At 36.2% G+C, this 24,382-nt stretch overlaps 1 protein-coding gene across 4 annotated transcripts in view; it reads right to left on the reverse strand.

Annotated features, from left to right (window-relative positions):
- Positions 1-24,382, reverse strand: part of KCNMB4 (potassium calcium-activated channel subfamily M regulatory beta subunit 4) — a 144,100-nt gene that overhangs the window by 46,618 nt on the left and 73,100 nt on the right. The window lies entirely within an intron of this gene.

Here is a 24,382-nt window from a genome sequence, read left to right on the forward strand (position 1 = left end):
CCCTATCTTGCAATGGACATCCAAGCCACTTTAGGCTTAGGTCATTCCTAGAGCTCTACCTCGCTCTGGCACAATTCTTTATCAATTGCTGCAGATTGACAAAAGGTCTCCTTTTGTCTCACTCTCTGTCTCTAGAGATAAGAGAGGCTGCAAGAATTTGGAAAACTAAAAGCTTTTACCTGTCTAGACATACCTCTGCCTCTAAAATCCTTCCTTATCGGATGCTAGCTTTGGAGAAGGATGCTTCCAGAGACAAAAGACCTTCTTTTCCAAGGCATTTCTAATCCCTTTATTTCACCAGAAAGCCTGCCCTCAGGATGGAACTCCAACACATGGGAGAAAGTGTCTCTTCTTCATCCCTCCCCCCACCACATAGCCATTTCTGAGGATCCCATCCCTCTTGGGTCCCAGGCCAGCAGTCTCCTTGATCTGTTCTGGGGGAGAAATCTGTATTTGAGCCCCTCTCACACTCCACTGTAGTGGTCAGGCTGTAGCCATGAGGAAAAAAAAAGTCTCTGGATCAGGGTGAACTTGGAGATGTGATCCAACCGCATGAGCCCTGGTCATCCCCACTGGAAAAGCACTGGGTAAGATAACATCTCTCCCTTCCCCCATCCTCTCTCTTTTTTAACCTCTCCCATGTGTGGCTTGGCAACCTGCCATTTAAATGATCCCATCCTGTCCCCTTCTTGGGGTACAGTGGGGGGAGTGGGGACTCAATCTTTCCAAGATCTCTAGAAAAGTTTTCTTTTAACTTTTAAAAAGGTACTTCTGCAAAACTCTGTATGCCACTCCCATAGCTTTTACCTGGCTCTTAAAGAAGCCAAGCTTCCAGTCCTCTCAGAGAACTAGCTTGCTCCATACATTTTAAAATGGGACTTTGTTTCCCTGATTTAGTCATCCTGCATTAGAACAGAGCCTCTAGTCACAGCTTTTCACTGTAGCAGCCTTTCACTACCAGGTTTTTCCAAGATTTTAAAACTGCCCATTTTTTTTCTAAGCCTCAAGGCACACTTACCTGCTATCAGACAGATAAAGCCTAGATAGCTCAGCCTTTCTCTGTCTCAGTAACCTTGCAGGTAGAACTCCTGGCTTTTCTCTCGGTCCAGGACTTTTAGCTCCTAGCGCACTCTATTTTTCTCGATTGGCATTCTATGCCCCCTGCCAACAATTAAAGATTCCCTTTCTAGTTTTAATCCTGGCCAATCTAGAAATTCAGAAAGGAGATCTTTGTAATTTTGGCTGGGGAACAAAATTCCTTATCAAGGCAAATTAATTTTTAAGAGAATGAGAATAGTTTCTTTTATCTTTTTTTTCTCTCATCTCTAACTGCAGGCAGGAGGTGTGAATTAAAAGAGAGATTGAAACTATTTTAAAAACACTCAACTACTTTTAATTTGGCGCCTCTCTAGAATCTTTCTCTGTTCTGATGTGCTACAGTTCTCTTTTACTGCCTCAGTTTCCTTAAACTGATCTCTTTCTTGCCTCAACTTCTCCGGCATTTCAGTCCAGGAAGCCCAGGGACTATAGAATAAGAATAGATTCCCCCTCAAGCTGCCTTTTAGAGAATGGCTTAATTAACACCTGAATTCTATGTAGAATTCCAATCTCTCTCTCTCTCTCTCTCTCTCTCTCTCTCTCTCTCTCTCTCTCTCTCTCTCTCTCTACTTGCCCAACCCCCAAGGAGTCGAGTATCTCCAATTAGGGTCTGACTTTTCTCAATGCTCCAAACGCCCCCACACCATGCTTAAAAGATGGGTGGGGTAGGACCATTCTCTGCATAAGTGTTAGCTGCCTTCTCCCTCCCCCTCTAACAGAGTAGGGAGAGGCCACGTGGGATTTTTCCACACCCACCTTCTGCAGAGAGGCTTGGCTTGTAAAAGGTTCTGAGATAGACCCGCCTTTAAATTAATTGATCTATTTTTTTTAAGACTTGTTAAAACTGGGGGACTTGCTAAAACTGTTTGATTATTGCTCTATATGAAAGAAACTGTTTAACTATTGCTGTATAAAACTGTTTGACTATTGCTGTTTCAGGAAATTTACTACTCTGTTATATATGATCTGATAATTTCTGCAAACAAGGGAGGGAGGAAACAGATTTCAACTGGTCAGGAAATTGGGAAAAACTGATGTATTATTTCATTAATTTAAGGCTGAACTGGAAACTATTTTACTCTTTGCTTAAAATTTACTAGACTATGATTTGCTGGGTTATATTTTAACTTTGAAATCTCTTATTCAGTCTTTGGGATTATTCTTTAGAAACAACTAAAAATCAGACACCTGTTCAAGGAGTAGCATTATCTATGATCTATTTCTCCACTCCTGTTACCCCATTTCCTTAATTATTATTTCAGCATTTTGATATCAGGACTCTAATAGTTTGGGGTTGCCTGTCTTGGTCTAACTGCATAATTTGCTCAGAAATCTATCTCCCACCAGCTCCTGCTCCAGAGAGAGAGAATGGAGTTCTCAACCCCATTTTTCCCCTCTCCTTGGGGTGCCTTCTTAAGGCAGCAGGATTTCCTTGAGCACTGCTACTGTTGAGTAACAGAGGCTGAGTTAAATACATAAATGACCCCAGACCTAAAGACTGTCCATATCTGGCTGAGATGTCCCCCCAACTGCAGAGATTCGAACAAGGAGACTTGTGTGTCTCCCTGAATGAGGAATGCTGTTTGATGCTAATAATTCTGGGGTTATTGGGGAGAAACTGGTTCTAGCCATAAGTCCTTGCATTATCTAGTTTTAGTCTGGTTTATTTGTTTTATTGTCCTGACTCAGTTTCCCTAATTATCCTGACTCAGCCACGCTTCAGTTGTCTTGCTTCTCTGTCCTGAAAAGGCTCCTTATCATTAGACCTGATAAGAAGATTGGGGTCAGAATAGCAGAATGTCTCTCCCATACCAAGCTATCGGAATGTCTTATCAAAATGCTGTCTCCCCTGATTATTTCATCTTTCTAGAAACCTATTCCAATAGTTTGATTGCTCTTGCCTCTATTTCAGTCTTCCTGATTTACTGTTCATGAGGTAACATTAACAAACCCCCACCCTCTATTGGCGAGGTGGACAGCTCAATTTCCCGGGATTTGATTGACGCTGTCTGGAGCTCAATGCTCAAGCTGGATATATTTACAATATATCTCTGAGGAATAGAGACAAAAATTATAAGTTTTTGTTGTATCTTTCTCTCTTAGGGACGCCTAAAGGGAATGAAAGCTATAGAGTTGGGGTCTGGTTACTGCCTCTCAATAAACTCCACTTAACAGATTAACTAATCTATCTCCACCCACCTTGACAAGGCTTCCCTGCAGCTAGGAGACACACACACCAAAGCTAGCCCCTTTGAAGCAAACAAGGTTGGGAAAGAGCAATAAAATTCAAATTTAGCCTGGGTTTCTGTGAATGTCATCTATACTTTGGTAGGATTTATTTCTAAAAGTTCGCCTGCTAACTTCTTGAATTCTCTTATGTGGAATTAGACATTCTGTATATGATTGTATTTGCATTGGGTATTTTAAAAGCAAACTGATTTGTATGAATAATGTTCACTTATGAAACATCTACTTGGATATGAACTTATTGGGACAAATTCCTTACTGCTATCAGTATAAGGTTATGATAAATATTTGTTTAGAATTTATGTTCTTGCATTTTTTCCTTTTGTAACCGATTTCTAAGATCAGAGCAATAGTCAATAGAAATTGTTAATGCAATTCAATTATGTCATACCTTGCTGTTTCCAGCCTGATTATATATAACCCTTGTATCTGGTCATCTGTCTGCTACTGGACAACTAACAGAGAGCTGTAAGACCAAAACTGATTTCTAACACCTGTTTCCCTTTATCTCGATAACCTGAGACTCTCAGTTCTTCTCTTCTCAGGGCACTCAGAAACAGAGGTGCCCTTTTAATGCAAATCTCTTCTAGACTTAAGCCTTAGAAGACCCCAGTCTCTGTCCTGAATTGGAGCAGGAGGAACTGCACCACACAGCAAACACCACAAGGGCCCCCCAGCATCCTGCTCCCTGGTAGGAATTTGAGGTCTGGCCCTGTTTCCCTTTTATCTCAGGACAGCCTGAACACCTCAAGGGCTGGTAAGCTGGGTAGGCTATGCTGATACTGTGCACCCCCTCTGACTCCTTTCACCCCTCCCCATAAAGAGTGGGGAAACTAGGAAGGAAAAGATTCAGGATCTTTGCTTATTGAGGAACCAACTCTCTTCAAGAAAAACAGCACAGTTTTCTCAACTGCATTCTTATCTTGATCTGCAGCCCTGACAACTGGGAATATACCCATTCCTAGACCCTGCCTTACAAAAGAGCAGTGGTTCATTAAATCTACTAGATATTAAGGCCTCTTGCCTCCCCTGATTTCCGAGTCCACACCCTTTAATTCCCAATTCCAGGAGGAATTGAAAGGGCTAAGCTACAAATAATCTTCTCTCTCAGCATTTTCTCCTATTTCTCTTTGATAGTTAGATGGGCCATTAGCATCAGACAAGCAGCCCACAGAAGGGACCTAATGCATTTCTTGCTAAAGGCCCCATTCTCCTGAATGTCACCATCTCCACCCTGGATGACACCCCACTTTTAACTGTGCCCAAGATCTGTTTTCTCTAGTCTTCAAAGTTTGGATTCTCAGATGGCCTTCAGCCTGGAGAACATTGACTGGGGACAACTGACCAGGACACCCCCTAGATGCCCTGTTGCCATCCCCCACACCTCATGCCTCACCTCTTGGCATGAAACCCCAAATCTCTATGACCCTTGTCGTTAAGAGATCGATGCCTCTCTTCCCACATGCATCTGGAGGTGATTGTTTGAGGGGGGAACAAGATGAGGGGACATTGCTACTATGATGATCTTCGGAGAAAATCTTCAACCTTGCCTTAAATGAAGGACACTGCCCCAAAGTTTCTTAACTGTTTAAGGGGGGAAATGATGGGAGTTGAGGTCCCTTTAAGATTTCCTTTCTGATTTCTCAACCCCCTTGGCTGACCTTTGATTCACAAATCCTAGTCAAAAAGCATCCTTTTGAATATCTGGGCCCAGCCCCCACCAGATCTAAGCTGGCTTGGGTTTTTCAGCCCTTATCTGCTCAGGTTTCCACAATCCCCCCACAGTTTCTTCCTTATCTGAAAAGCCCACAAACAACTTGGGGTACCACCCACAAGCCCCTTTTAGGTATAAAAGAGCCAAGCTAAAGCTCTCTCTTTGCAGGAGCCCTTCCCCCCAAACATGGTATCCTTCCGGCCATGTAAGAGTTCCTGCCCACCCAACCACCACCTTTGGCCCTAGAGTCTTTCTACTTTCAACTTTACTTCCAAATTCCTAAATAAACTTTTTTTTATCAATCTAGGTTTCCGGGCCTGTAAATTCATTTACAGGGGACACTGCGCCTCATGGGACTATCTTACTATCTTTGTGCCAACCAATGGGGTTCCTCTTTTCCTATCTCTCATCACAATGAACTATAGAATTATGGGGTTAATATATGTTCTTTTAAAAGTTACTTTTCAATTTATATTGTCGGTGGAGTTGTGAATTTATCCAACCATTCTGAAGAGCAATTTTGAACTGTGCCCAAAGGGCTATCAAATTGTGAATATCCTTTGATCCAGCAGTGCCTCTATTGTCCCAAAAAGATCATAAAAAGGGAAAGGACTCACTTGTGAAAAAATGTTTGTAGCAGCCCTTTTTATAGTGGCAAAGAACTAGAAACTGAGTAGATGCTCATCAGTTGCAGAATGGTTAAATAAGTTATGGTATATGAATATTATGGAATATTATTGGTTAAATAAGTTATGGTATATGAATATTATGGAATATTATTGTTCTTTAAGTAACAATCAGCAGGATAATTTCAGAAAGGCCTGGAGAGAGTTCGATGAACTGATGCTAAGTGAAGTGAGTAGAACCAGGAGAATGTTGTACACAGCATCAACAAGATCAGTTCTGATGGATGTGGCTCTTTTCAACAATAAGGTGATTCAAGTCAATTCCAAAAGACTCATAATGGAGAGAGCCATCTGCATCTGGAAAGAGGAGTGTTGAGACTGAATGTGGATCACAACATAGTATTTTCACCTTTTTATTGTTTGATTGCTTTTTGTTTTCTTTCTCATTTTTTTCCTTTTTTATTTGATTTTTCTTGTGCAGCAGGATAACTGTGAAATATATTTGTAGAAGATTTACACATGTTTAACATATATTGGATTACTTGCTTTCTAGGGGAAGGGATTGAGGGAAGGAAGGGAAAAATTTGGAATACAAGGTTTTGCAAGGGTGAGTGCTAAAACTGTCTTTGTATATATTTTGAAAATAAAAAGCTATTATCTTAAAAATAAAAGTTATTTTTCAAAGTAAATAGAGAAAAAACTCATAAGCGCTACTGAAAATAAAAACTTCTACCAAATACTAAGTATTACTTAGAAATGAATTTAAATGTCAGTACCTTGTTTCTCCTAGGTAATTTAACTCTAATTTTAGGCTCATCAATATGCACAGAATTTTTCTGTTTCTCTCCTAAAAAAAACCACCTTAGAAAAGTTCTTTGACTTTCTTGAAATTAATATTAAAGAAAGCTTACTTTATACTAAAACAAATGTGTTCTTAGACATTTTACAGGTCAAAAATGTGGGCAAAGTCACTGCCAAAACAAACTACTTGATAAACTAGTTCTGAATAAATTTTATCTGCCAAGATTCATATTTCCATAAGTATTCTAATTGCTCTGACCTGCCACTGTAGACAATCTATTCATTTTACATAAATAGCTATAATGGGGGTTTGACACAAGGAAATGCTAGAGAGCAACTGTGAACTGGTCTTGTTATTCTGGAAAACAATTTGGAATTGTGCCCCAGAAGTTATTAAACTGTGCATATACCTTTATTATGTGCGATACCAATATTATATTTATATTCTCAAAGATATCAAGTAATAAGAAAAAGGACTCATCTCACATATACAAAAATATAGCAGTTCTTTTGTGGTGGCAATGAATTTGGAAACTGAAGGGATATGCATCAATTGAGTAATGACATGTTATGACATATGAATATAATAGAATACTATTGTTTTATAAGAAATGATGAAAGGAAGTTTGATAGAACTAGGATTTCCCTGATTTAGCTTCTTTTCCCATTCTCTCTCCCACCCAAAAAAAAGAAGCAACAAAGGGATAGATCCAGGACTAAATTGCCTCCAACTTCCCAGATGAAGTTTCATTGTCATTTGGGGTATAAAAAGTCTGAGGCACATAGGGTCTTGGCCTTGAGTGGGTGCCTAAGACAATGAATTCTTGATAATCTGCTAACAAGATATTTGCATACAGAGATGAGGGGGCTAAAACCAGAGAAGCTAAATGTTCCTGTATCCTTGTTGCATGTCCTTATTGTGTTAGGATAAAGTAAATCTTTTGTAAAAGTTCAATGATTTCTAAGTGCTCCATTTCATCCCCCAAATCTAACATCAATTTTGGCCTTAGAATTACTCTTCCAGCATGGAAAATTTCAGAGAAATTTGAGAAGACTATTATGAATTGATGCAGAAGAAAAGTGAGGAGAACCAGGAGAACAATTTATACAATAATATTATTATAAAAATAAGCTATGAACTTATTAGGAATAACTCTGATCAACATAATATCTAACCACAATTTCAGAGGACACATGAAGAATGAAAGATAAATGATAGAACTAGGTTGCAAATTGCAATTATTTTTTTCTTTTGACATGATAAATGAGAGAATTTTCTTAATTGACTATACATGTTTGTAACAGAGGATTTTTCTTTCTTTCCCGGAAGGCAGATTTTTGTTGACAAAACTGAATAAAAATTTAAACAAAAAATTCCTATTTGAGTCAAACAAAAAACCAGAAAGCTTATATAGCTTTAGTATATAAATAACAGAAGAATGATATGAGATTGAACTCTACCTTCTCAGAAAAATTGGAAAAAGGCAAGACTGAAAAATCAGTTAGTGAATTACTAGTGCAGCCAGTGCCCTTCTCCAACTCAAAGCATGGAAAGCTGTCATTTTGGCCAACTACCACAAGGGAATTTTCTTCCCTTTTTGTGTTTCTTTTTCTTTCCCAGATCTGAATTTTCAAAGGTGGTAGGTCCCAATTGGTTAGAGTCTACTGGAGCAGTAGTAGTTGCAAGAACAGTATTGGAATAGGGTTTGTGACAAGGGTGGCTCTTTTGTAGCAAACACTGATATTTCCAAGGGTTTTTGGGTGATTCTTTCAACCACATTGGATAAAGCCAATTCAACTTCTCTCAAAGCCTCTTGAGCTTCTTTTGTAAGCTGGCGTGGTGAGTTTAAAGCACTATCTCCCCTTAAAATGTCATATAATGGTTGTAATTGATGAGTAGTCAAGCTTAACGCTGGACACATCCATTGGATATCTCCTATCAGTTTCTGAAAGTCATTTAAGGTGTTGAGTTTCTCTGTTCTTAATGAAAGTTTTTTGTACTGTAAGCACCTTAGGGTATACTTCATATCCTAAATATTGAAAAGGAGCATGTCTGAATTTTTTCCAGAGCTATATGCAATTTGTAGTTCCTTAGTATTTCTATGGTCTTTTGTAGACATGCTTCTAACATTTGCTCTTCAGATGCACATCTCAATATATCATTCATGTAATGTAATAACATTACTTTTGGGAAACTTGATCTGGAAAAAATTAAGGGTTTGAAAAAGGGTAGCACTCTTTATGGGGTTACATCATCTTATGTTAAGATGTCCCTAGATAATTTGGCTTATGAAATCCTAATCCCCAATGACTGGAAATCCATAGCAAGGACATGTTTAGAACCTGGACAAAACTTGTCGCTTTCAGAGTATAATGAATTATGTAGGATTCAAGCCCAACAAAATAAGCAAACTGGAGTTAATATACAAGTCACTTTTGACTAACTAGCAGGTGAAGGTCAATATGCAGAGAATTCAGTGCAGATTCATTATCCCATAACAGTATATGAGCAAATTGCAACTACTGCAATAAAAGCTTGGGGTTCCCTTCCAGGGAAAGATGAAGGTAAAGCCTTCACAAAAATAGAGCAAGGTCCCAACAAACTCTTTGATGATTTTGTGGAAAGTTTGTAGACAGCTATCACAAGAACCATTGGAGAAAATGCATCTACAAGAATTATGATAAGACAACTGGCTAAGGAAAATGCCAATAAGATTTGCAGAAGAATTATATGGGGACTACATAAAGATGCTCCTTTAGAGGAGAGCCACAGTGGGCACAAGTGCTTATTATACCCAGACTATGATGAATATGGAAATACAGGGTCCTTCTTGGCAAGGGACTTCTAGAGAAAATCGTCAATGTTTTCAGTGTGGAAAAGTAGGACATCTGAGAGCTCAGTGTAGGCAAAGAGATAGAGTGAGAAGACAGGGTGAGAGAAGACCTAAAACCCTATGTCCAAATCCACAAGGACTTCCACTGGACCTCAGAATGTAGATTGGCCCAGAGAAATGTGAGGCAGGGCCCAGCTCTTAAGATATCATACAAAAGACAGAAGGGGCATTATGGCAGCCGAGGTTACTCCCAGAGAGTTTTTAAAAGTGACCGATCACCAGAGAAGCAATCAGATGGCAGAAAGGGATTATATGATCAATCAGCCAAAAGCAATCATATGGGAGAAAGAGATTACAGTCGGGGAGAATACAGGCTTTTTTAACCCAACAGAAGGGCAGTGACCAGTGCAAGCAGCTCCAATGTAATTGCCAGGTATTGAGGACAGATCTAGAAAGTGGTAAATAGAAGAGAATTAGATAGGTTAATTGCTTGGGAGAAAGGGCTTGCTTGTGTTCCTACAGATGGAGAAGGAAACAAATGGTTAGTAACAAGTACCTGGAGAGAGACAGAAAAAGAGAAAAATCTGGAAACAAAGGAAAAGACCTAAGAACAAAATCTGTAGGAATCATTGGATTCCCTAACACAAGATAAGACTGTTGCAGGACTTGAAAACCAGAAGGAATCATTCAATTCCATTGGATGAAAAATTGTTGATGAAACTACTGCAAGACTTCAAAGCTTGCAGGAATTATTGGATTCCTGGCACATGAACTAATGGACAAGAGATTCCTTTTGGACTTTTTCTAGGACTTATGGACATGTATAATTTCTCATGTTGATTCATGTTATTTGTTACATCACTATTAGCCTGTGTTATATTGCTATGTGTTTATGTAATTTATGTAATGGATTTATGTATACCTGTTTTAAGAATGAGCCCCTTCAGAAACCCGCTAATCTGATTTGATTTCCCATTTCCTTTGGTGTTTTCATCTCCCTTCCAGAGATGTCAGGGAGGGCATGCTCACCTCCTTTTTATGGTGTTTTCACTCCCTTTTTGAGCAGTCAGGGAAGGTGTAATCACCTTCTTTTTTGGGGTTCTCACCTCCTTGAGAAGTCAGGGAGGTCATGATCACCTATGTTCTAAATCAAAAGAAAGTGGGAGATGTTAGATTCTTACAAGTTGCTAAGTCACTGAAATTGATAAGAGACAATAATTATCTAATTTAGCATGGTTCAGTATGATTGATCTGATCCTACAAGGAGATGTTATGGACCAGAACTTGAAATAAGGCTCTAAGTGGAATTGAGGAGACAATGGTTAAATCTAATTTAGCATTGATTTAATCCTGCAACAAACAATGGTTTCCTAGTGATATAATGATTGGTGTACACACAGTGTGGGGCATATAAGGAGGAGGTCTCAGGGCCAGGAAGGAGAAGCCCACTAGAAGCTCTTGGAGGAGGAGACAGATTCATTCCATTTTCCACCTTTGTTATGGCTGGAGGCTGAAGTACAAACCTTTGGAATCAAGAGATATTCAGAAGGAGCTAGAGGCAGAAGCTGGCACAGGCAAAGGACTTAAGCAGCAAAAGCTCTTGGAACTAAGACTACAGAAGGCCTCCAGAAAGCTAACTGGGCCCCAGGAAGGAGACAAGACTGTGAAGGAGACAATAAAGGATTTTGACTTTAATTCCTGGCTGCCTTTGGGGTCATTATACTGGAATTGAAACGAAGGCTGCTTCCAGAAGCCCCCCAAGAAACCTCCTCCCAGAGAACATTATATTTTAAAAAGAATTATTACAACTTTTCCTTGGCAGATGAATCCCCAAATATTTTATACTATTGAGAATTATTTGAAATGGAATTTCTCTTTGTATCTCTTGCTGTTCGATTTTGTTAGTGATGTATTGAATAGTAATGATGATAGTGGGCAACCTAGTTTCACCACTGATCTCACTGGGAATGGTTCCAGTTTATCCCCATTACATATGATGCTTGTTGATGGTTTTAAAAAGATGCTACTATTTTAAAGAAAAGTCCATTCCATTTATCCTTATATTCTCTTGTGTTTTTTAATAAGAATGGATGTTGAATTTTATCAAATGCTTTTTCTGCATCTGTTGAGATATGATTTTTGTTAATTTGATTATTGGTATAGTCAATTTTGTTAATAGTTTTCCTAATATTGAACCAGCCCTGCATTCCTGGTATAAATCCTACTTGGTCATGGTGTATTATCCCAGGGATGATTTTTTGTAATCTCTTTGCTATTATTTTATTTAAGATTTTTGCATCAATATTCATTAGGGAGATTGTTCTATAATTTTCTTTGTTTTTGTCATATGTGGTTTATGTATCAGTACAATGTCTGTGTTACAAAAAAGTTTGGTAATATTCCTTTGTTTCCTATTGTTCCAAAATAGTTTACATAGTATTGGAGTTAATTGTTCTTTAAATATTTGGTAAAATTTGCATGTAAATCCATCTGGTCCTGGGGATTTTTTCTTAGGGAGTTGATTAATAGGGTGTTCTATTTGTTTTTGTAAAATGGGACTATTTCAGTATTTATTTCCTCTTCTGTTAATCTGGGCAATCTATATTTTTGTAGGTATTCCTCCATTTCACTTAAATTATCAAATTTCTTGGCATAAAATTGGGCAAAGTAATTCCTAATTATTACTGAAATGTCCTTTTCATTCGTGGAAAGTTCTCCCTTTTCATTTTTAAGACTAACAATTTGATTTTCCTTTTTCTTATCAAATTTACCAAAGATTTATCTATTTTATTTTTTTTTAATAGAACCAACCCTTAGTTTTATTTATTAGTTCAATAGTTTTTTTAACTTTCAATTTTATTAAATCTTTCCTTTTATTTTTAGAATTTCAAGTTTAGTATTTGATTAGAGGTTTTTAATTTGCTCTTTTCTAGCTTTTTTAGCCAATTCATTGATCTTCTCTTTCCCTATTTTATGTAAGTAAACCTCTGGAGATATAAAACTTTCCCTTATTACTGCTTTGACTGCATCCCCCAAATTTTGTTATATTGTCTCATTATTGTCATTTTCTTGGATGAAATTATTAACCTTATCTATGATTTGCTCTTTCACTCATTCATTCTTTAGGATGAGATTATTTAGTTTCCATTTACTTTTTTGGTCTATTTTCCCCTAGCTTATTATTGAATGTAGTTTTTATTGCATTGTGATCTGAAAAGAATGCATTTACTATTTCTGCTTTTCTGCATTTGATTCTGAGATCTTTATGTCCTAATATATGGTCAGTATCTAGCTAAAATAGATTCCATGAACTGCCAAGAAGAAAGTGTATTCCTTTCTGTCTTCATTCGGCTTTCTCCAAATACCTATCAAATATCTATCATATCATATCTTTTTTAATATTCTAAATACCTCCTTAACTTCTTTCTTATTTTGTGGTTTGAGGTCGAGATCTCCCACTATTATAGTTTTTCTGTCTATTTATTCTTGCAACTCTCTTAACTTCTCCTTTAGGAATTTAGATGTTATACCACTTGGTGCATATATATTTAGTTTTGCTACTGTTTCATTATCTATGGTACCCTTTAGCAAGATACAGTTTCCTTCCACTTCTCTTTTAATTAAATCAATTTTTGCTCTTGCTTGATCTGAGATCAGAATAGCTACCCCTGGTTTTTTGTTTTGTTTTGTTTTGTTTTGTTTTGTTTTTTTAACTTCACCTGAAGCATAACAGATTCTTCTCTAGCCTTTTACCTTTACTGTTTATATATCATCTTGCTTTAAATGTGTTTCTTATAAACAACATATTGTAGGATTCTGGCTTTTAATCCAGTCTGCTATGCATCTCCACTTCATCAGAGAGTTCACTCCATTCACATTTATGGTTAAAACTACTAATTCTGTATTTCTTGCCATCCTATTAATTTAATTAACCCCAGATTATATTTTTATCTTTCCTTTTCCTCTTATTCCCCTCCCCAATATCTTAGGGGGATCACTTGCCTCAAGTAGCCCTGCTCCTTTAAAATCCCTCCCCCTTAAGAGTCTCTCCTCCTTTCTTCTACCTTTCCTTTACTATTTCAGCCTACTCCTTCACTTTTCTCTTCTCCCCTCCCACTTTTTAATGAGGTGAGAGAAGTTTCTTTGTAAACCAAATATGTTTATGTAAACCAAATATTTTCTCTTTGAGCCAAATTTGATGGGAGTTAAGAGTCACCCAATGTTCCTCCCTCTCCTTTCTTTCCCTCAGTTACAATAGGTTTCTTTTGCCTCTTTGTGAGATGTAATTTCCCTTTTTTAAACCTCCACTTTTCCCTTTTTCCGGTACAATCCCCTTTTGACCTCTAGTTCCTTTTTTATATTATAACAGTAAAATCAAATTATACATTCATTTTCTATGTATGACCATAACATAAATACAATTCAAGAGTTCTTTTTATGTTTCTCTTGAGTCAAATTTTTTGTTTAACTATGGTTTTTTCATCAGAAATAAATGGAATTCACCTGTTTCATTGAATGCCCATCTTCTTCCTTGGAAGAAAATGCTCAGTTTAGTGGGGTAGTTTGTTCTTGTCACATTTCAATTTCCTTTGCCTTTCAGAAGATCAGATTCCAGGCCCTCCAGTCCTTTAATGTGGAAGCTGCTAGATCCTGAGTAATCTTTATTGTTATCTCCTCAGTATTTGAATTATATTTTTCTGGCTGCTTGTAATATTTTTTTTTACTTGGTCCAATAGTTCTGAAATTTAGCCACAATATTCCTTGGAATCTTAATTTTAGGATCTCTTTCAGAAGGTATTCAATTAATTTTTTCAGTGGCTATTGTATCTTTTGTTTCTAAGACATCTGGGTAGTTCTCTTTGATAATTTCCTGAAAAATAGTGTCTAGACTCTTTTTTTTTCATCATGATTTTCAGGGAGTCCAATAATCCTTAGATTCTCTCTCCTAGATCGATTTTCCAGGTCTGTTGTTTTCCCAAGTAGGTATTTAACATTTTTTTTTTTGCTTGACTGATTCTTGATGTCTCATTGAGTCATTCATTTCCATTTGTTCAGTCCTGATTTTTAATGAATAATTTTCTTCATTTACTTTTTTTTAATTGCTTTTTGTATTTGTTCAATTGAATTAAATGAGTTGTTTTGTCCTATGGAGTTTTTATCCATTTCACAAAATTTTTTTTAAAGAATTTTCTTTTTCCAATTCACAAATTCTGTTTTCCTGGGAGTTCTCTTTTCCACTTCACATTTCAGGGAATTTTCTTTTTCCTCTTTATCAAATCTTTCTTTTAATGAGTTATGTGCCTTTTCCAAACCCTCTTGCAGAGTTTTCCTTTCCTTACCCCATTTTTCTTCTAGCTCTCTTTTAAAATTCTTTTTAATTTCTTCTAAGAGAGCCTTGTGTGGTGGGGACCAGGTTATATTACCCTTTGGGGCTTCATCTGGAGACACTCTGCTTTTAGTCTTCTCAAAGTTTGAAATCTGTTCTCTTTTACTGTAAAAGCTGTCTATAGTTAGAGCTCACTTTGTCTTTTTACTCATTTAAAAACAAAAAGTTAGGATCTGCTTATAGTGAAGGAGGTTCTAAGCTTCCTCTACAAACTAGGAAGTGACAGCAGCTGCACTGGGGTCATGCTGAGTCACTGGCGGTGCTGGGTGGGTATGGCCAGGTCCCATGAGACTCAGGCACTTTTGGGTACACTCTTTACATTTAGTATTTTTTTTTGGATGTTTTATAACTTTTCTGCTGATCTTGCAACAGGGCAGAGTAGCCAACACTGTGGTATAAAGTGCTCTCTGTAGATTCTCCACTCAGCAGAGACCAAAGACCAAACCCCACCTCAGCATGCACTGGCTTCTGTACTCTGCCTCCCTGCCTGTAACTGGCTTCCTCCTGTGCTCGAGCCCAATCAAAACAGATCTTTTCTGGCAATCTTCAAAATTATCTTTTGCTGGTAATTTGCTGCAATCCCAATATTTGTGGATTCTGCCAATCAAGCACTATTTCAGAAGCTAAATTTTGTAATTAATGTGTTTTTGCCATCTTGCAAAGGTGTTGAAAACTATCTTTGCATGTATTTTGAAAAATAAAAAGCTATTATTTTAAAAAGGAAGGAAGGAAGGAAGAGAAGGAGGGATAGAAGGAGAGAGGAAGGGAAGGAGGGAGGGAGGAAGGGAAGGAGGGAGGGAAGGAGGAAGGGGAGGAAGGAGAGAGAGGAAAAAGGGAGGGAGGGAGGGAAAGAGGGAGGGAGAGAGGAAGGAAGGAAGGAAAGAAGGAAGGAAGGAAGGAAGGAAGGAAGGAAGGAAGGAAGGAAGGAAGGAAGGAAGGAAGGAAGGAAGGAAGGAAGGAAGGAAAGAGAGAGAAGGAAAGAGGGAGGGAAAGGGGAAGAAAGGAAGAATGGCCTGGATATAAAATTTCCCCCAATTTTTTGCTTCCCTTCTAATCTTGGCTGCATTGGTTTTGTTTCTTCAAAAACTTTTAAATTTAATATAGCAAAAATTATTAATTTTGCATTTTATAATGTTCTCTAGCTCTTCTTTGGCCACAAATTCCTTTCTTCTCCACAGATCTGAGAGGTAAACTATCTCTTGCTTCTCCTAATTTTTGTTTTATGATTTATGATATATGATTTATGTCTAAATCATGAACCCATTGTGAATTTATCTTGATATAAAGTGCCATACTATTTTTCAATTTTATCAGCAATTTTTGTCAGTTCTTACCCCATAAGCTGAGTTATCAAACATTAGATTACTATAGTCATTTACTGTTGTTCCTTGTGAACCTAACCTATTCCACTGATCCACTACTCCATTTCTTAGCCAGTGTCAAATGATTTTGATGACCAGAGTTTTATAGTATAGTTTTAGGTCTGGTCCAATTAGGTCACCTTCTTTTGCTTTTTTCTCCCCACTAATTTCCTTGAAATTCTTGACCTTTTGTTCTTCCAGATGAGCTTTGTTATTACTTTTCCAGTTCCCTTAAATTTATTGGCAGTTGAATTGGTATGTCATGAATAAATAGATCAATTTAAGTAGCATTGTCATTTTTATTTAGGTAGTATTGTCAGTCTACCCAGCACTTGATACTATTCCAATTGTTTAGATCTAACTTTATTTACATGAAAAGTGTTTTGTAATTGACTTCATATAATTCCTGATTTGTCTTGGCAGGTAGATTCCCAAATATCGTCTAAAGTTATTTTAAATGGAATTTCTCTATCTCTTGCTGCAGGATTTTGTTGATAATATCAGTGATTTATGTGGATTTATTTTATATTCTGCAACTTTACTAAATTTTTTCTAGTAGTTTTTAGTTGATTTTCTAAATATATTATCATAATATCTGTAAAGAGTGATAGTTTTGTTTTCTCATTACCTACTCTAATTCCTTCAATTTCTATTTCTTCTCATTACTAAAGCTAACATTTCTAATACAATATTGAATAGTAATGATGATAGTAGACAATTTTATTTCATCCCTGAAACAAGTTTCTATTTAATCTACCATTACATATAATGTTTGCTGATGTTTTAGGTAGATGTTACTAATCATTTTAAGAAAAACAACATTTGTTCCTATGCTGTCTGGTGTTTTTAATAGGAATGGATGTTGTATTTTGTGAAATGCTTTTTCTAAATCTATATAATCATATGATTGCTGTTAATTTGGTTATTGATATAATCAGTTATGCTAATATTGATATTGATATTGACTTGATATTGAACCAGCCCTGGCTTTATAGTATAAATCCTACTTGGTCATGGTGTATATTATCCTGGTGCTAAGTTACTGTAATCTCTTTGCTAATATTTTATTTCAGATTTTTGCATCAACATTTATTAGGAAAATGATCTATAATTTTCTTTCTCTGTTTTGGCCTTTCCTGGTTTAAGTATCAGAACCATATCTGTGCCATAAAAAGAATTTGGTAGGCCTTTGTAAAGTCCTGTCGTCTCTCAGTTATAATTCTTCTCTGGGAAGAGATCTCTTTTCTCTGTGAATCCTTTTCTGTGTGTGCAGGTTTCTTGGGAAGCTTCTGGAGTCTCCAGCCAGAGTGAAGGTAGAATCTTGAATCCTCTTCTTCCTGAATCCTGGCTCTGAATCTCCTCGAGCTTCCCTGAAGTTCTCCTGGGAAGTCTTGTTCTTCTCCCAGCCTAGACTCTCCTTCCAGACCACTGTCTAAACTCAATCTCCCAGTCAAACCAGACTCTAGACCCAATGCTGCCCTCTTTTATCCTCGAAGGGATTGGGCTAGTGAGAACTCAACGGGGCTTGTGAGAACTCCTATAGCCAATGAACTTGCTCCTTTTAAAGGTGCAAACTCCTTTAAACATGTAAAAATTCCCCCAGAAGTTCAAAGGTGCAAACTCCTTTCAAAGGCCTGAACCAAAGGTGTGAATTCTGAGTTAGAGAATTGTTTAGACAACCTGAGTTATCACCTTGTAATGCTAACAGGCCTCTTTCCCCTATTTTTCCAAAAAGTTCATATAGTATTCTAATTGTTCTTTAGATATTTGGTACAATTCATTTGTAAATCCATTTGGCCCCAGAGATTTTTTTCTTAGGGAATTCATTAATAACTTGTTCAATTTCTTTTTCTAAAATGGGGCTATTTAATTTATTTCTTCCTGTGTTAACTAAGACAGTCTATATATTTTTTTAAGTATTCATCCATTTCATTTAGATTATTGGCATAAACTTTGGCAAAATAGTTCCTAATTATTGTTTTAATTTCCTCTTCATTGGTAGTAAGTTCGCCCATTTCATTTTTGATACTGGCAATTTGGTTTTCTTTCCTTTTTCAAATCAAATTAACTAAAGAAAGATTTATTTTGTTGATTTTTTTCATAATTAATTAGAAGATTTTATTTTGTCCTTTTTCTAGCCTTCCTAGTTGTGTGCCCAATTCATTGATCTTCAATTTTTTTTTTTTTTTTAATGTAAGCATCTAGAGATATAAAATTTCCCCTAAGACTGCATCACATAAATTTTGGTATGTTGCTGCATTACTGTCATTCTCTTGTATGACATTATCAATAGTTTTTAGAGTTTGTTGTTTGACCTATTCATTCTTTAGCATTACACAGTTTAATTTCCAATTAATTTTTTGGCCTATTTTTCCATGGCCTTTCATTACATGTAATTTTGATTGCATCCTGATCTGAAAAGATGCATTTATTCTTTCTGCCTTTCTGCATTTGACTGTGAAGTTTTTATGTCCTAATACATGGTTATTTGTGTGTGTGTGTGTGTGTGTGTGTGTGTGTGTGTGTGTGTGTGTGTGTGTGTGTGTAGTCACTGAGAAAGAGATCTATCATACCTAACTTTTCTAAAATTCTATTTACTTCCTTAGCTTCCTTCTTGTTTATTCTGTGGTTAGATTTATATAGTTCTGATAGAAAGAAGTTGAGATCCCTTTCTAGTATAGTTTTACTGTCTATTTCTTCTTCCAATTCTTTGAACTCCTCCTCTAGCAATTTGGATGCTATACTACTTGGTGCACATATGTTTAGTACTGATATAACTTCATTATCTATGGTACCTTTTAGCAAGATGTAGATGCCTTTCTTATCTCTTTTAATTAAATCTATTTTTGATTTTGCTTGATTTGAAATCAGGATTGCCAGCCCTGATTTTTTTTTTTAAATTTCAGCTGAAGCATAATCAATTTTGCTCCAGCCTTTTACCTTTATTCTGTATCTGTTTCAAATGTGTTTCTTGTAAACATATCGTAGATTCTGGCTTTTAATCCACTCTGCTATCTGCTTCTGTTTTATCAGAGAGTTTATTCTATTCATATTCATATTTAAAATTATTAACTGTATTTCCTGCCATTCTATCTTCCCTAAATTATACTTTTTTCTCTCCTTTCCCCCTTTACCTTCTCATCAGTGTTTTGCTTCTGATCACCACCTCCCTCAATCTGCCCTCCCTTTTTTCAACCTTTCCCCTTTCCCCTTTCCTTTTCTACTTCTGCTTCCCCTTCCTTTTTCCTTTCCCCTTTCCGAGGGTGATTTCTATACCAAATTGAGCATGTATGATATTCCTTCTGTGAGTCAAATCTGATGAGATTAAGGTTCAAACAATGCTCATTCCCCTCCCTTCTTTCCTTAACTGTAATAGATCTTTTTTTATCTCTTCATGTGATGTAACTTATCTTATTTTACCTCCTCTTTCCTTTTCTTCCAGCACAATACCTGTTTCACCTCTAATTTCTTTTTTCTATCATCACAAGGAAGTCAAATGTAACTATACCTTCTAATTATACCCCTAACAAAGATACAGTTCTCAAGAATTAAACATATTTTCCCATATAAGGTTGTAAACATCTTAACCTTTAAAAAAGTTTTTTTTCATTAATCCCTTTTTTACTTTTTTATAATTTTTTGAGTTCTGTATTTGAAGATCAAATTTTCTGTTATGGTCTTTTTTATTAAAAAAAATTTAAAAGGCATTTGAACGTCCATTCCCCTCTCTTCCTCCCCCCCCCCAAAAAAAAAATACAGTGCTTAGTTTTGCTGAGTAGTTAATTTTTGGCTGTAATCCAAGCTCCTTTGCCCTCTGGAATATTATATTTTATCTACAATATTCCTTGGGATTTTCATTTTAGGGTCTCTTTTAGGGAGTGATCGATGGATTTCTTCAATGGCTATTTTACTCTCTGGTTGTAGGATATTAAGGTGCTTTTTCTTGATGATTTCTTGAAAGATGTTATGTAATGTTCTAGTTTGCTTTCTGGAGGGCCTTCAGACCAGTCTTGGTCTCAGCAGATTAATCACCAGGAGAATGGTCAGGGATAAAGTCCAAAGTCTTTCATAGTCTCCTTCACCTGGGGCCAGGCTAGCTTTCTGGAGGCCCTCCAGAATGGGTCTTGGTTTCAGTGAAGGAATGCAGGAGGCAGGAGAGCCTTAATTAAGGCTGATTAAAGATGGAATCTCTCTAGTCTCAGTGGAGAAGTGAAAAAGACAGCACAGCCACCCAATGGTCTTTCCTTCCAGTCTGTCTCCTCTCCCAGATTTCTTAGCTCTTATATGCTCTATTATAAGTACATCATCATCATAGGTGTCAACTTGTAGAACTATACTAAGTACTAGAGAATCATTATCTTAATTTTACTGAGTTAACACCTGGTTCTAGGATTAAATCAAACATACTGAACAGAGAACTCACATGCTAAAGTAGATAACCATTGTCTTATCAATTCCACTGAGTTAACACCTTGGTGTAGGATTAAATCAATCATACAGAGTTCCTGCCCTTTACAATGCTATCCAGGCTCTTTTTTTTCATTGTGGTTTTCATGTAGTTCAATAATTCTCAGATTGTCTCTCCTGGATCTATTTTCCAGGTCAATTGTTTTTCCAATGAGGTATTTTACATTTTCTTCTAATTTTTCTTTTCTTTTTTGTTTGACTAATTCTTGATGTCTCATTGAGTCATTCACTTCCATTTATTCAATTCTAATTTTTAGTGAATTATTTTCTCCAGTTAGTTAGCTTTTTTACTTCCTTTTGCATTTGGTCAATTGTACTTTTAAATAAATCTTTGTATTTTAAAAATTTTTAAATTTTGTTCATCAGATTTTTTTTCCATTTCATTAAATCTATTTTAAAGTAATTGTCCTCATTTTCATTTCACCTATTCTATTTTCCAACGAGTTGTTTTCTTTTTCCATTTCACCAAATGTATTTTTAAGGAATTGTTTTCTTCAGTCAATTTCTATGTTTCCTTTTCAAATTCTCCTACAAATCTCTCATTTCCTTTCCCCATTTTTCTCTCTTTCAATATACTTTTTGAATTCTTCCAAGAGAGCTGTTTAAGTTAAGATCAGTTCTTATCCCCCATTTGAGGCTAAATCAAAAGTCGTTTTGTCTTTAGTGTTTTCAGGGTTTGTGTTCTGTTCTTCTCTGCATTCATATGTCATATGTCTTCTGCTATCTATGTCAGAACTCTTTTTTAAAGACTGAGATCTGCTCCTGGGGCACAGGGGAGATTGTCCTGAGCTTCCTCTATAGAATGATAAGTGCTTCTCATTGCTCTGGGGTCGGTGGTGCTTTCAGGCTTTCTCACTGTGTTGGCTGGGCCTAGCCAAGTCCCATCTATTATGCTGGGGTTTAAAAGTATACTGGCAACATTCCCCCTGCCCAATTGAGGCATACTTTTTCTGAAGTCTTTCCATGTTGGAATTATACTCCAAATATTTGTAGGTTCTGTCACTCCAAGATTCATGCAAAGGCTTGATCTAATGTTTATTCTGAGGGAAGTCAGGAAGAGCTCAGGCAAAGTCCTGTCTACTCTCCACTATTTTGGCTCCATCCTTGAGTTTGTACTTTCTTAAAGACAGTTTTTTTAGTCTTTACTCCATGACATTTCTAAAAGATCAGAACTTATTTAGTATCCCTGAGTAATCCATTCTAGTATTTAAATACTAATACTTTAGAAAGATGTCTACCTTGCTTTTACTATATGCTACCTCTAGATCAGGTTTGTATGTAAATCTAATTCCCCTCATTAAAGTTCAAATTCCTTGAGGGTTGGAAGTGCTCTGTACATAATAGGAGCTTACTAAAAGTTTGCTGAATTAAGCTGAAATGATCTACCCTGTTAGGGAGAACTTCTTTATAGAGAAATTGCATTTAAAGAGCTAAAACTTTGCCAATTTAGCTTTGTTCTACTATCAATAAGAGTAAAAAAGATGATTCTTGTGTGTTTATGTATATAAACAAAGTAACACAATATGTATAAATATTATGTATACATAATACATTAGATACAAACATCAATTATATAGAGAGACATAGATTAGATGATGAAGACCAAAATGATATCACTATGTTGGAATAAAGGTTTACACACACACACACAATCACCAACATAGTGTATAAACATAAATGCATCCTTAAAAGAATCATCTTTTACTATGTGTGTTTATATGTTTTTATGTATTTACATATATATATATATATATATAAATATATATATATATATATATATATATATATATATATATATATGTGTGTGTGTGTGTGTGTGTGTGTGTGTGTGTGTATACATACACATACATATGTTTTTTTCTTCTCCCCTACACTTTGTAGCTGTACGCCCATGGACTGGACTCTATAGCCTTTATATATAGTCTAGCCTCAAGATATCTCATCATCAGGAAAATTATCATCCTGCCAGATTGCATCAGTCTTAATATGGTTTTCAGTACCCTCTGATTGGGGGACTAGAACAAAGAATTCCTCCAATTGGAAAGGGCTCCTATGTAAGCTATTTCTTCATTTCTCAGCACTTGTATTCCTTTGAACTAGACTCCATCATGACCCATTTTATGTACCTTTTCACCCTCCTATCCCTTTTCAACTTCCTTTTGTGTGTTGTTGGTGGTTCCCTGGCCTTTGTCACACAGAATTTCCTCTCCCTAAAAGACAGATTGGTGGGGAGGAGAATAATGGGTCTACTCAAAGTCTACTCAAAATTGTGTATCTAGCTGAAGATTGTGGAGCAATAAAATATTATTTCTTGACAGGACTTTACAAAAATCACATCCTATCTTGATTAAGAATACCTTGCTAAAAAAGATACTATCTTCTTACCTGAATGAAAAAAGACATCTTGATTCCTCCTTTATCTGTATCTTGCTGAAAACCCAAACTTTTTCTAATTACCAGACTCAAGGAGTCCATCTACTTTCAAGTTAATAAAGTCTTATATGATTATAAGAGAATTTCTTTGAATTATTTCAAACTATGAACCATGACTTTCTGATTCTCTTCATTATCTTCCTCCAAAAGATTATAAATTCTTTGAGGGCAAGGATTATCTTTTTTCAAATTTGTATATCCAGACCTAGTATATTTAAGAAATATTTATTGACTGACTATATATTTCATATACCATGCAACAATTACTAAACTTTATTTTTCATAAGCCATATAAAGGTGAAAATAATTCTGTTTTTTAGATATACTGCATTATAGAAGTGATTATGCTAGTAGAAAAAGACTGAGTTGGACAAGATTTGTCTTAGATGGCTCCTAACCCCAATCTCTTTAGGCTCCTCCTGTAACACTGGAGGAGACAGTGGTAAAGAGGAAAGAGTTATTAGATTTAGATTCAAAGATCCTAGGTTCTGATCCTGGCTTTGACAGTTGTTCAATATATGATCAAGGTAGATAAACTCTGGGCCATAGACCTCAATAAAAGAAATATGAAAGGACTGGCCTAGTTGGTTCCCTTTGAGCTCTAAATCTGTAAATGTATAAATACTTCTTTCTTAAAAATGTATCTCATAAGTCACTGGAGGTCTAGACTTCCTAACTAGGGATCTTCACTCTGTCCCTCACATGTCTAGTTTCCCCAAAGGATTATCTCACTCAATTCAATTCAATAAACACTTATTATGTGTCTACCAGACACAAAGATACAAAAAAAGAAAAAAAAACAGCCCCCACCCTCAAGGATGCACAAGGATATCCTCAAAGTTAATCTAATGGATTATACACTGAAATACAATCTATTGTCTTTCTCTAAGGCTTTGTAGTGGTTATTCTCCTTCAACTTTTGCCTCCTTCTTAATTAATCTCAAAGTCAGATTCCTGTTCCCTTAGATATTATGTAATCTGATCAATTAATTTCTGATAAATGAAGGTGAAAAGACAGCTGAATGACTCCAAGCTATGTCCAAAATAATATGTGTGGTAATCTGCAAATAGTGTGTTATAGAACATATTAATGGATTTTAGGGCAGTTTAGAAGAAAGTACAGTACTTGGTTACACCAGCAGAGAAAATATAAGAACATATAAGAACAGCTCAAGATACAGAGTGTTTTTTTTTTTTTTAGCATAAATAAACTGTCCAAATAATTAGAAAGGCACAAACATCCTCTTAGGGAAGGAAAGAAATATTATATTTGAATATAATATATTAGACACCTAGGTGATGAAATGCATAGAATACTGGGCCTAGAATCAGGAGGACAAGAGTTCAAATATAGCCTTAGACACTTGTTAAAATATATCATACTGGGCAGGTATTTTAACCCTGTTTGCCTCACT

This window comes from Sminthopsis crassicaudata, chromosome 5 (genome assembly GCF_048593235.1).
Source record: "Sminthopsis crassicaudata isolate SCR6 chromosome 5, ASM4859323v1, whole genome shotgun sequence".
NCBI lineage: Eukaryota > Metazoa > Chordata > Mammalia > Dasyuromorphia > Dasyuridae > Sminthopsis > Sminthopsis crassicaudata.